Genomic DNA, 12,478 nt, shown 5'->3' with positions numbered 1-12,478 from the left:
TACAATCTGTACAATACAGAACTAGCAGGACCCCCAAACAATCATGGCAGGAAAGGCACTGCTAAACAAAAAGGAACCAAAGCGCTGGGTGGGCGTGCAGTGTCCCCTGCTGCCTCGGAGAAAGGGAATTATCGGTAAGTACCAAATTCCTTGTTTCTCCTACCGCAGCAGGGGACACTGCAGTAATGACGTATGAGATGATACCAAAGCCACTACACCCGGGAGGGCGAGCGCTGAGGATCTTGTAAGACAGCTCTGCCAAAAGAAGAATCTTCCCTGGCAAACCTATCAAACTTGTAGAACCTAGCAAAGGTGTTGGAGCCTACCCACGTGGCGGCTCTACAAACCTGAGTCAGTGACACTCCCCTGGCAGCCGCCCAGGAAGTACTGACCGATCTGGTAGAATGGGCAGAAACATTCTGAGGCGCCTGAATGCCGGCCCTTGCATACGCCTCCTTGATAGTCAGGCACAACCACCTGGCCAGAGTCTGCTTCGACGCTGGCCAACCCTTCTTTTCTGCCCCAAACAAAACAAATAAAGACTCCGTCTTCCGAAAAGAAGCAGTCCTCTCCACATAGATGCGTAATGCTCTTACAACATCCAAACTTTCAGAAGACCCGGACAAAACCGGAACCACTATCGGCTGGTTCACGTGAAAGGAAGAGACTACCTTGGGAAGGAATTTAGGATTAGTCCTTAGCTCTGCACGGTCTCTGTGAAAAATCAAAAACGGAGGACGACAAAGCAGAGCCCCCAGCTCTGAAACTCTCCTGGCTGACGCCAATGCCAATAACATCAAAGTCTTCCATGTTAACCACTTCAAGTCCACTGAATCCAGTGGTTCAAAAGACTCAGATTTGAGAAATTCCAACAGGAGCCCCAAATCCCAAGGCTCCGTCGGAGGAACATACGGCGACTGCAACCGTAAAGCCCCCTTCAAAAACGTCTGCACCTCCGGAATGAGTGCCAATTTTTTGTTGAAAAATACCGACAAAGCGGAAATTTGGACCTTAATCGAACCTAATCGAAGGCCCTTATCCAGCCCCGCTTGAAGAAATTCCAAAAGGCGAGCTAGCTGAAAGACCGCTCTCTCCACCTTCTTCCTCTGACACCATGCCACATAAGACTTCCAGATACGATGATAATGCTTGGAAGTTACCTCCTTCCTAGCCCTAAGCATGGTGGGAATTACTGTCACTGGAACACCCCTCCTTTTTAACAGGTCGGCTTCAACAGCCACGCCGTCAAACGCAGCTGCGTCAAGCCTGGGTAGGCGAACGGTCCTTGCTGCAACAGATCCTCCCTGAGAGGAAGACGCCACGGACGATCGGCCTGAAGCAGCTTCAAGTCCGAATACCAAGCCCTTCTCGGCCAATCTGGGGCTATTAATATCGCTGAAGCTGACCCTCTTTTTATCCGTTTGAGTACCTGTGCTAACAAAGGAAACGGAGGGAAGATGTAGATGAGGTTGAAATCCCAATGAATTGAGAAAGCATCCACCGCCCAGGCTCCCGGGTCTCTCGATCTGGCACAGTAAAGAGGAAGTTGGTGATTCAGTCTGGACGCCATCATGTCGATCTGAGGCGTCCCCCACCTCCGCGTGATGAGTTGGAACACCTCCGGATTTAGGGTCCATTCTCCTGGATGGAAATCCTGGCGACTTAGGAAATCCGCCTGCCAGTTCTCCACTCCCGGCAGGAAGACTGCTGTGAGATTGGACGCATAAGCTTCTGCCCATTGTAAAATTGGACGAACCTCCTTCATTGCTGCCCTGCTCTTCGTCCCGCCCTGCCGGTTTATATAAGCAACCGCGGTCGCATTGTCGGACTGGATCATTATTGGCAGACCCTTGAGCAGGTCCTGGGCCTGAAGGAGTGCCAACCTGATGGCCCTGAGCTCCAGAATGTTGATCGATAACTTGGCCTCCTGGACAGACCAACGACCCTGAAAAGTATAACCCTGGGTCACAGCTCCCCAACCTCTCAGGCTGGCATCCGTTGTCAGAATAGTCCAAATGCACGGTCTGAAACTTCGGCCCTTCAACAGATGAGAAGTTGACAGCCACCAGTTCAGAGACAGACGCGCTTCCCTCGAAAGAAAAATTCTCTTGTGGATCTCCAAGTGGGATCCCGACCACTGGGACAGAAGGTTTTCTTGAAAGGTTCTTGTGTGAAACCGTCCATATGGTAGAGCCTCGAAAGAGGCTACCATCATTCCCAGTAACCGCGTGCACGTGTGCGCTGACACCCTTCGTAAAGACAAAACCTGTCTCACCATCTTTTGAATTGCTCGCACTTTGTCCAACGGAAGCGAGACCGTCTCGTTTTCTGTATCCAAAATGAGACCCAGGAACTTTAATTTCCTTGACGGTGTTAGATGAGACTTCTTTAGATTTAGAATCCAACCATGGTCTACCAAGAATTTGCAGGCTACCATGGCGTGCTCTACCAGCTTCTCCCGACTTGACGCTTTGATTAGCAAATCGTCCAAATACGGAATAATTGTTATTCCTTGGAGCCTGAGTGCTGCAATCATACACGCCATGATCTTTGTAAATACTCTGGGAGCCGAAGACAGGCCAAAAGGAAGAGCCTGAAACTGGTAATGGCAATCGTCTATTGCAAATCTCAGAAAACACTGATGGGGTTCCCAAATTGGTACGTGCAGGTACGCATCCTTGATGTCCAATGACATCAAGAATTCTCCCCTTTCTAGAGACGCCACCACGGACCGAATGGACTCCATTTTGAACCGCTGATAACAAATATGGAGGTTTAAATCCTTTAAATTTAGGATAGGCCGCACCGAGCCATCCGGCTTGGGCACGACGAAGACGCTGGAATAGAAACCTCCGCCCTGCTGTGAAGCCGGGACTGGGACCACTACTTTCGCGTCTAACAGACCCTGAATGGAACCACGCAGAGCCTGACATTCCTCCTTTTTCCTTGGCAGACCTATCCGAAAAAATCTTGAGGGAGGGGTCGACGCGAATTGCAGTTTGTATCCCTGGGAGACGCTGTCCAGCACCCATGCATCCCTGCAGTGGGCCCTCCAAATTTTTGCAAACTGCAACAGACGCGCGCCCACAATGGAATCCCCCACGTGGGCTGCGAGACCGTCATGCCACTGGTTTGTCAGTGGCCTTGGTATCTGGCCTGCGGGCAGTGGCGGCCGCAGTAGAGGCCACTCTGGCACCTCTTCCTCTGCGGCCTCGGAAGGAAGAAAAGCCTCCTCTTGTCTTACCTCTGAAACCTGATGAGCCCCGAAAGGCCCGAAAGGAAGGCGCCACAAATTGGCGCTTAGGAGGCGGCGCTGAAGATGGTAAAAACGCAGACTTGCCCCCCGTAGCCTGGGCAATAAGCTTGTCCAGCTCCGCACCAAACAGCATATCACCTGAAAAGGGCAGAGCTTCAACCGCCCTCTTTATTTCCGCCTCAGCCTGCCATGGCCGGAGCCAAACCGCCCTTCTGGCCACAACAGCTGAAGCCGAAACCTTAGCTCCAAGGGACGCCACGTCTGCAGACGCTTCCCCAATATAAGTGGACGCATCTCTGATAAATTCCGCCAAGGACAATAAATCCTCCTTAGGGCTGTCCTGTTCCAAACCAGACACTAGCTGAGACGCCCAAACCTCCATGGCCCGAGCCACCCAGGCGGAGGCCAGCGCAGGTCTTAACAAAACCCCTGCTGTGGAGAAAATAGTCTTTAAAGAGGTATCCAACCTCCGATCAGGTGCCTCCTTCAAGCCGACCGCCCCTGGAACTGGAAGAGTCGACTTCTTTGAAAGCCTGGAAAGAGACACATCCGGCGTAGGCGGAGCCTCCCATTTTTCCCTGGATTCAGGGGAGAAGGGATAAAGAGATTTTAAGCGAGAAGAAATCTGAAATTTCTTATCCGGAGTTTTCCAGATATCTAACAATGGATTATCCAGCTCAGCCGAGTCTGGAAAATACACTGGCGCCTTCTGCACACGGCCAAAGATAGAGACCTGAGGCGGAGCCCGCGTCTCTTCTAGATTTAGAGTAGACCTTACAGCCCTGATAAGGCCGTCCACTCCCTGAGCGTCCTCTTCATCCAAAACCTCCTGAGGAGAATCCTGAACCTGTGGCGTTACATACTCACCATCCTCTAAAACCTCTAACCCATCATCATCATCTGCATGATGAGGGATAGCCAAAGACACCCCTGCCTTCCTTTTGGCAGCTACCTGTGAAGGAGGCATCCTCTGTGCAGTGCCAGCCAGCGACTGAGACAGAGAATCCACCGAAGAAATAAGTGTCTTGGCCCAACCAGGTTCCGCAGCAGCCATGCTAGAAAGCTGAGACTGCATGCGCTCCCTGTCCTTTCTAGAGGCCACCAATTCAGCAGTTAAATTAGCTAACACACTGTGAATAGGATCCACAGCAATAGGAGTCTGAGGAACAGATGCAGAAGCCTTTGATAAATCATAACAGGGAGCACAGAGTGAAACACCCTTAGTGTGCTGTGTATATTGTCCCTTGCAGCTTTTACAAGCATACAGCTTAACAGCTGCCTTGGAAGAAGTACCCTTCCCAGCCATAACTGCCCAGGTGTCCCAGTAACCACAGAGACACACCAGCTCACCTCAAACACACACACCCCAAACACCCCTTAGAGCTCAATCTCCTAATAAAGAACAAAGCCTAGAGTCTGGGTGTCAACAGGGAGAGAGGAGCCACAACTCTCCCAATGCGTGTGTGTGTGTGTAGAAAACCTCCGTTACTCACAGTACCCTGTAGCAGCGGAAGACAGCGCTGAATGAAGCCTCAGGAAAGCGAACCAGCCTGGAGACTCTGTGTAGCAGCAGTCACCTCTCCTTAATGGCGTCCGCGCGGAAGAAGGACCTCCCACAAGCCACTCTTCCCGCGCCCGCCGGATATGATGACGTCATCGTCGCGCTGCCGACGCGACGATACTGCCCGGCCAGCGCGCTCTCTCTAGCCGCCCCCTGAAATCTCCTTGCTCTGGCTGAGGGGGAGAACGCCGTGGACCCGTAACGCTAGCCGCAAGCAGCTGCGGCGGGTCCCCGAAGCCGATGCTCCGGTGGCTGGGTACTGGAAGGTAGCTGCACGCAGTACCGACCAGACCCTCCAGAGCTCCAACGAAGCAGGCACCCTCCGGGATGCCTGTATCAGTGTAAAAACGAACTAGAAAATAAAATACACAACTAAAATCCTAGTCTCCTGCGGAGACCTTGCCGAGGATACCGACTCCTCCGGCACTTTTTTAAGACTGGTGTCTGGAGGGAGATAGAGGGGGGAGGAGCCAGCCACAGACGAAATTTTCACTTAAGTGCCGACTCCTCCTACGCACCCACTCTATCTCATACGTCATTACTGCAGTGTCCCCTGCTGCGGTAGGAGAAATATTTGGTGCAGCTAGCAGTGGTGACACAGTGGTGTAGAGTGTACTGCTGTAAATATACTCAGCGACACAGTTCAGAGGACAGTGAGGAAGATGCATGGCAATGACGCATATGTGCAGTAGTACATTGGATTGTAGGTCGCACATTACTCCCATTACTATGGGGACCCGGCAGCTACAAGGAGACGTCGCACAGCACTCTTCTCAAAACTGTCCAGGAATTCTCGGTGTTACTTACAGTAATTGCTATATTTTGCAATGTGGATAGGGGCTTGTGTCTGCATCCTCAGGCAGCAGCATTCATCTTGCGTCCTCTGGATGTGCTACCGCAATGATAAATGTCAGCTCGGGTTGTTTTTTTTAAATTGCTGGCTTTATCTAATGCGAGCAGGATATTTTCAGGAGCGTGTCGCTAATATTGAGTTAAAAGGGTAAGCGTCTAGATGGCTGAATCTATTCTCTGCCTTGCAATGTTCTGTGTACATAACACAGGATTTTCAGCACAAAATTGGATGGAATGTTAATGTCACAGGGTCGCTTGTATACAAGTATTACTAACAGAATCAATTTGCCCACTTACAAATCCCAGTGTACTGTACGTACATACAGTCTTTGATGACTGTTTATAAAACTGTATAAATATTTATCTATATATATATAAACACTTATGCATCTTTGCTGCAAATCACCCAAACGTTACAGCATTACCACTATTGAAGTCATCCACACAGTCTGTGAACTAAGCCTTGCTTTAATATATTTATTTATTTATTTACAGGTTCTTATATAGCGCAGCAGATTCCGTTGCGCTTTACAATAGTAGACAATATAGAGCGAATGATACAGACATAGTTGCTGACATAACTTATACACATTCAGTACAAATATGTTAGATTCGTGGCCAGGTCGCCCAAAAAATACCAAACTATGAGCAACAGTTCTCATTCCACGTAATCTCTTTGCATTGTTCATTATTCAGGAATGACATACTACGGACCCTATTCTGGTTGATTCATAAGGCTGCGAATTCACAGCCTTGCGAGTCCCCCAGATGCCACCCGCCAAATGCCGGTCCGACCCCCCCTCTCTCACGGTGGGTTTGTTTACCCGGTATGTGAATGGATCACAGACTATGTGGAAACACCCACACCATTTGATGGCCACCAACCATTGAATGATGTGGAATGAGCACATATATCTAGGTGACTCTCAGGTCACTTATATTTGCATGCACACTCCGCAGGAACTGGGTGGTGATGTCAGCTGCCCGCCCCCAGCACCCACATCACAGGGTGATTTCTATGGGAATTCCCAGCGTTTTCATGGGAACGCCCATGAAAGGCTGGGCATCCTCATGGGCCCGACTACCGGCAGCCGTCCCACGCCTGCAGTGTTGGGTGCGTGCACCCGGCAAACATCCTGTTCGCCATGGCCGCACGCACCCGGTGTATGCACATGTGCAGAAATAAGCGTGCGCACTTCACAACCATCAAGCTCGCATGCTAATTTGCCTGCAAGCGAATCAACCAGAATAACCGCCTCAATGTGGAAATCTGGAAAGTGTGTACAGGCAGTGGTCAGACTGGGACATGAAGGCCCACTGGGGGAATGTCGTGGAAGGGGCCCATACTTTGGGGGTATGTCCAGCCACCACAGAGAATTAAATAATCATTAGAGAGTGCATGGTTTGGTCCCCTAGAGATATATAGTAGATACTTCTAGTGAAAATATAATGTAGTCTGCACAGTGCAATGTAACATATCTATAATTCAAGCACACAGTCTGGAACATAGTATATTTTAAGAGAGGAGGAGGCCCGTGTGCAGCCTCCTCCGGCCGGGCCCTCTCCTCTTTGCCACTTGAGTGGTTAGACCCTACTGCGCATGCGTGGATCTCTGGAAAAATGGCATGGCGACCATGTTTTTTTGTGATTTTCACATCGTTGCTGCGGGTGTTGTGGAGTCTGATCACTGGCGTGCTCAGACTCCACTGTGCATATGCAGATTGCTGGAAAAATGGCAACCGCACCATTTTTCTGGCTATTCCAACAGCGCTCATGTCACTGCTGGACTCCGGAGCGTACGTATAAAAAATGGGGTGGAGCATGTGCGGTGTAGGCCCCCCTTGGATTCAGGGGCCGTGTTTACAGAGCACACTGCACCCATTATTAATAAGCCACTGTCCCTAGTTTTCCTTTATGCCCCTTTGGGTCAGTCCATCCCTGCTTTACTAGACTTTCTGGTCAAAATATAAATACGTTTTTTTTCTTTACCTATATTTTTTTAATTTGCCTTTTTAGATTAATTCTTTTTTTTTGTGGGTCTGTTTGAGAAAAAAGGTAGGGGGCCACACATCTGTGTTATGTGAGGATTTGCTCTCTGGCACAGTTGTATATGGTTCCATTGTCAGGGCTAGCTTGGCATCATCCTTGTATTCGGTATAAACTCACCTGTGTGTATTGCGAGCAGTATAATCCCTATTTTAGTAAACAGGGATGGAAGAATAGAGCAATGGTGAATAGAAGCTGTACGGATGAGGATGCCATAGTGAACGATTTGGTTTTGTTTATTGGCGATGAGATATAGTACGAAAGAAGTAGAATGTTTTTCATTGCTATTTATAAAAGTATTCAAAATGTAGATTTGGGACGTTGTCCTAATTCATCTTTCTCATCAAGCTTGCAACTTGCAGTATATGACTGCATTTCAATGACAGCACTTATAAAAAAAATAAAAATAAAAACCTGCATAGATTTGCAGTGACTGGCACTATAATTATGGCACTATAATTAAGAACAGCTCTCATTTTCGTCAATCAAACATAATAGTTCCCTGACAAACACCAAGTCATCAGTGTAACAAATTTTACATTAAAACAGCATTCCAGGTCAATGGTTCCTGCAAACTAATGGATTTGTGATTTATGTGGGGAAGTTTAAATCCGCCAAATGCTACAACCAATGCAGCGTAGCTTCCACATTGTTTGTTAATCTGACAGGACAAAACATTGTGACGGACCAGCAATAACGCGTTATCTGTGCCAGCAGGGGCAGGATGAGTTTGTGCCTCTAGCACTCTGCTTGTTCTTGAAACATTTTTAGTGGGTTTAAAGAAAAAAAAAACCCTCTTGTAGCAATAAAAGGATTAGGCGTTTAGCCCCAGGAGAATTTGCTATGCCTGTTTGCTGCAGATTCAGATATTACAATCTCATTTGAACTTGTCTGAATTTTGGACTTCCAAACTTTTAGAAGAACTTTATATATTCAGTATAAGCACCAATCCATGGCACTCACCATTCCTATATCTGGGGTGTAGCAGTTTGTGACCACATTGTTTGAACAGATATCACAGGGGCTCTGCACTCACTATTACCTAACAATAGGCCTTATTCTGGTCTGTGCGGCCGGAGCCGAATATGCGGCCAGTACCGTGTGTCCTAAACCCCGCCTTCCGTACGGATCACTCACTCCGTCCGAATGCGATAAGCCGCTGACCGCACGGAGCACGAGTGGATTTCTCATGTATACACCTCCTCCATCTCTGGGAACCTCCCCCATCATTCGAGTGGTCAGGCAGCTCCCACGAGCTCAGACCACTCGGGCATTTCTCCGTGCAAAAGCAGGGATCTGGGCGGGCAGCTGACATCCGGCAATGTCATATGTCCGCCCCCTACACGTGCGTCACGGCCGCATTACCATACGTACGCCCAGCGTTTTCATGGGAACGCCCATGAAACGCGGGGCGTATGCATATGTTAATGAGGCCAAACAGCCCTTCACGCCCCTCTCCTCCCCCTGTTCGTAGTGTAAACAATTCATGCGGAATTTGGACGTATGTCCCTTTCGCACATGCGCAGATATTCCTCTGCACATGCGCAGACACAAAACATTGGCGGAACGAACGCACGCGACATATCCGCACCAACCAGAATAAGGGCCAATGTTAGACACTGGAGTTTTAGTTCATGTACTGATCAATGCATTTAAGCAGAGCCATAACTAGTGGTACCCACGCCCCGACCCCCAGCAGAGATGAGCAGGACCACAGCTCCCCCCTTCCCCTGCCGGCAGCAGCAGCCCTGTGCAGGACCTGCTCCCTGACCCCCTTCCCCGGCATCTGATAGGACCCACTTTCCCCCTCAGAAAGGGCTGAGCAGGCCGCAACACCACCCACCCCCCCCCCCTCCCCCAGCAGCTGACAGGATCCGCTCTCCCCCGCATCAGGGCTACTTAAATGTTTTCGTTTGTAAAGGAGCCCATACACGCTCCATTGTGTCCAGCTCTGTTCTGTACTATGCGATGCGTACGGTACAAAAAGTATGTGCTGCACATACTTTTTGTACTAGCTACAGATCACATTGCATGCACACTGCATGCACAAGGCATGCAATGTGATGTGTACTATTTAAGTCCCGAACGGATCCGTTAAACGGACCGTCTATGGGGACCTTAAGACATTTTCTTTTATGTATATAGTGAGATCCAAATAATGGCTTTACAGCAGTGGTTCCCAAACTGTGCGCCTAGGCTCCCTGGGGTGCCTCAGGACACTTGCAGGGGTGCCTCAGGTTGGTGATCCAAGAGCAAGTCACATTATTTATGGTCAATTATTTATGGACAAAACAAGTTCTGGTGACTACCAATCATAAAATTTGTGTACAATCAGAACCCTTTACCGTATAACTCAGGGGTCTTCAACCCATGGCCCGCGGGCCACGAGTGGCCCGCGGAGCTGATTTTAGTGGCCCCCTGCCCGCCATGCACAGGATTTTTTTTTTTTTAAGTAAAAGAAAATGCTGCCGAGGGAGGCAGTGTAATGGAGTCCCCTTGGGTGCCGCCTACCCGATTTCCATTGGCTGCAGGCAGGGCAGAGGAGTGGATCCAGCGCGGCTGAGGGAGGAGGAGGCACGTCTGGTCACGAGCTGGGGAGTTGGGACCCGGCGAAGCTGCGGGAGGAGGAGACGCAGCTGGCGGGAGCAGGGGACCCGGCACTGGAATTGCAGGAGGAGGAGACACAGCTGGCGGAGGGGACCCGGCGAAACTGCAGGAGGAGGCATGGATGGTGGAAGCAGGTGACCCGTCAAAGCTGCAGGATGAGGAGGTACATCTGGCGGGAGCAGGGGACCTGGCAAAGCTGCAGGCATTACTGGGGGCATTGTGTGTGGGGCATTACTGGGGGCATTGTGTGTGAGGGGCACTGCTGGGGCATTGTGTGTGAGGGGCACTGCTGTGGCATTGTGTGAGGGGCACTGCTGGGGCATTGTGTGAGGGGCACTGCTGGAGCATTGTGTGAGGGGCACTGCTGGGGCATTGTGTGTGAGGGGCACTGCTGGGGAATTGTGTGTGAGGGGCACTGCTGGGGCATTGTGTTTGAGGGGCACTGCTGGGGCATTGTGTGTGAGGGGCACTGCTGGGGCATTATGTGTGAGGGGCACTGCTGGGGCATTGTGTGAGGGGCACTAGGTGAGGGGCACTGCTGGGGCATCATATGTATAAGCAGGAGTACTGCTGGCATTATGGTCTGTGGCATAATGGGCATCAGTGTGGGGCATAATGTGCAATGGGCATAATTTTGTGTGGATTAACGTGTAATGGGCATCACGGTGCCGCATAATGTGTAATGGGCATTATGGTGTATGACATAATGTACAACAGGTATTACGGTGTGTGGCATAATGTCTAATGGACACTATGGTGTGATGCACAATGTGTAATGGGCATTACGGATAAACAGTGTAACAGTGTATATTGATTTAAGTAGCCTTTCATTGTTTGGGTTTGATCTGTGAGGCATACTATTTCACTGTGTGGGCCTTCATGTTTATATGTCATTGTGCAGCCTTCAGTCAAATTAAGCGTGTGAGGACAACGACCATTCCTGCGGTAACCAATGTCTGGTTATGCAGGTTGCAAAAGAGGTGTCAGGTAATTGTTTTCCTGCTAGTTCACACTCGTTATAATTAGACCACGCCCCTTATAATTAGGTCACACCCGTTTTTGGGAGTGCGCCTACGGCACGTGCAATTTATTCAATATCAAATTATATATGGGGGGGGGCACATATTTTACTGTTTGCACTGGAACCCAAATTGGCTGCTGATAACTATTAGGGTGTGTGTGTGTGGGGGGTTATGTGCTGAGTATGGGCGGCTGTGCCAACTATCTATGAAGGACTGTGCTGACGTTATAGGGGAGCTGTGATTCTATGGGGCTGTCCGAAATTCCGTAGGCGATTTTAGTGGCCCTCGGGCTTCACTGGATTTTTTTAGGTGGCCCACGCTGTCTTAAAGGTTGAAGACCCCTGGTATAACTGAACCTAAGGATCACATACTGTATAAACACAATTCATTTAAAATTCATTTAATTTTATATTTTTTTCTACATTTTTTTTGGCCTAGGGTGCCGTGATTCAAAAAAGATTGGGAACCCCTGCTTTACAGAAGAAAAAAAAAGCTTACAAACTTAAACATTTAAGAAATCTACAGACACAAATTCATACATTCATTAAGAAAAAAAAGCTTCCGTCATGGTGGCTGAATGGGGGTCCAAATAGTCAGTTTCTTCAGGTAACAAAATAAATACGTGTGAAGAACAACTCAATGAAATGGACACCAATTTTAGAGCAAGAGACTATGAAAAACAAAATACGGAGAGAACCAAGAAAGAAATTGTTGAGATAGACAGAGAAGGTGTACTGGAACCCAAAAAATGGAAAAACTCAGATTCAAAAACGTCAGAATTTGCCTGACACAGTATGGATCTCATCACAGAAAACTGGAAACCATATTTAGAAGACTCTGCCCATTATTACAAAAGGATCCCATTCTTCCAAAAATACTTCCCATGAAACCCCAGTTTATACTGAATATAGAAAAGCAGCAAATTTTCAGAAACAATTAGTCAAAAGTGCCCTACAGACAAAAGAGGAGGAACATGTAAGGACTAATGGCAAGATGTATCAAGCTTCAAAAAGTGATAAAATGGAGAGTGATAAACCAGCAACCAATCAGCTCCTACCTGTCATTTCTCAAACCCAGCCTATAACATGACAGGCAGGAGCTGATTGGCTGGTTGTTTATGACTCTCCATTTTAT

General features: G+C 48.9%; 1 protein-coding gene across 2 annotated transcripts in view; it reads right to left on the bottom strand.

Annotated features, from left to right (window-relative positions):
- SH3KBP1 (SH3 domain containing kinase binding protein 1) overlaps nt 1-12,478 on the bottom strand; it is a 345,673-nt gene that overhangs the window by 298,208 nt on the left and 34,987 nt on the right. The gene's annotated exons all lie outside the window — the stretch shown is intronic.

Source organism: Crinia signifera, chromosome 2, assembly GCF_055691185.1.
Source record: "Crinia signifera chromosome 2, ASM5569118v1, whole genome shotgun sequence".
NCBI lineage: Eukaryota > Metazoa > Chordata > Amphibia > Anura > Myobatrachidae > Crinia > Crinia signifera.
This window is presented reverse-complemented; position numbering and strand designations above follow the sequence as displayed.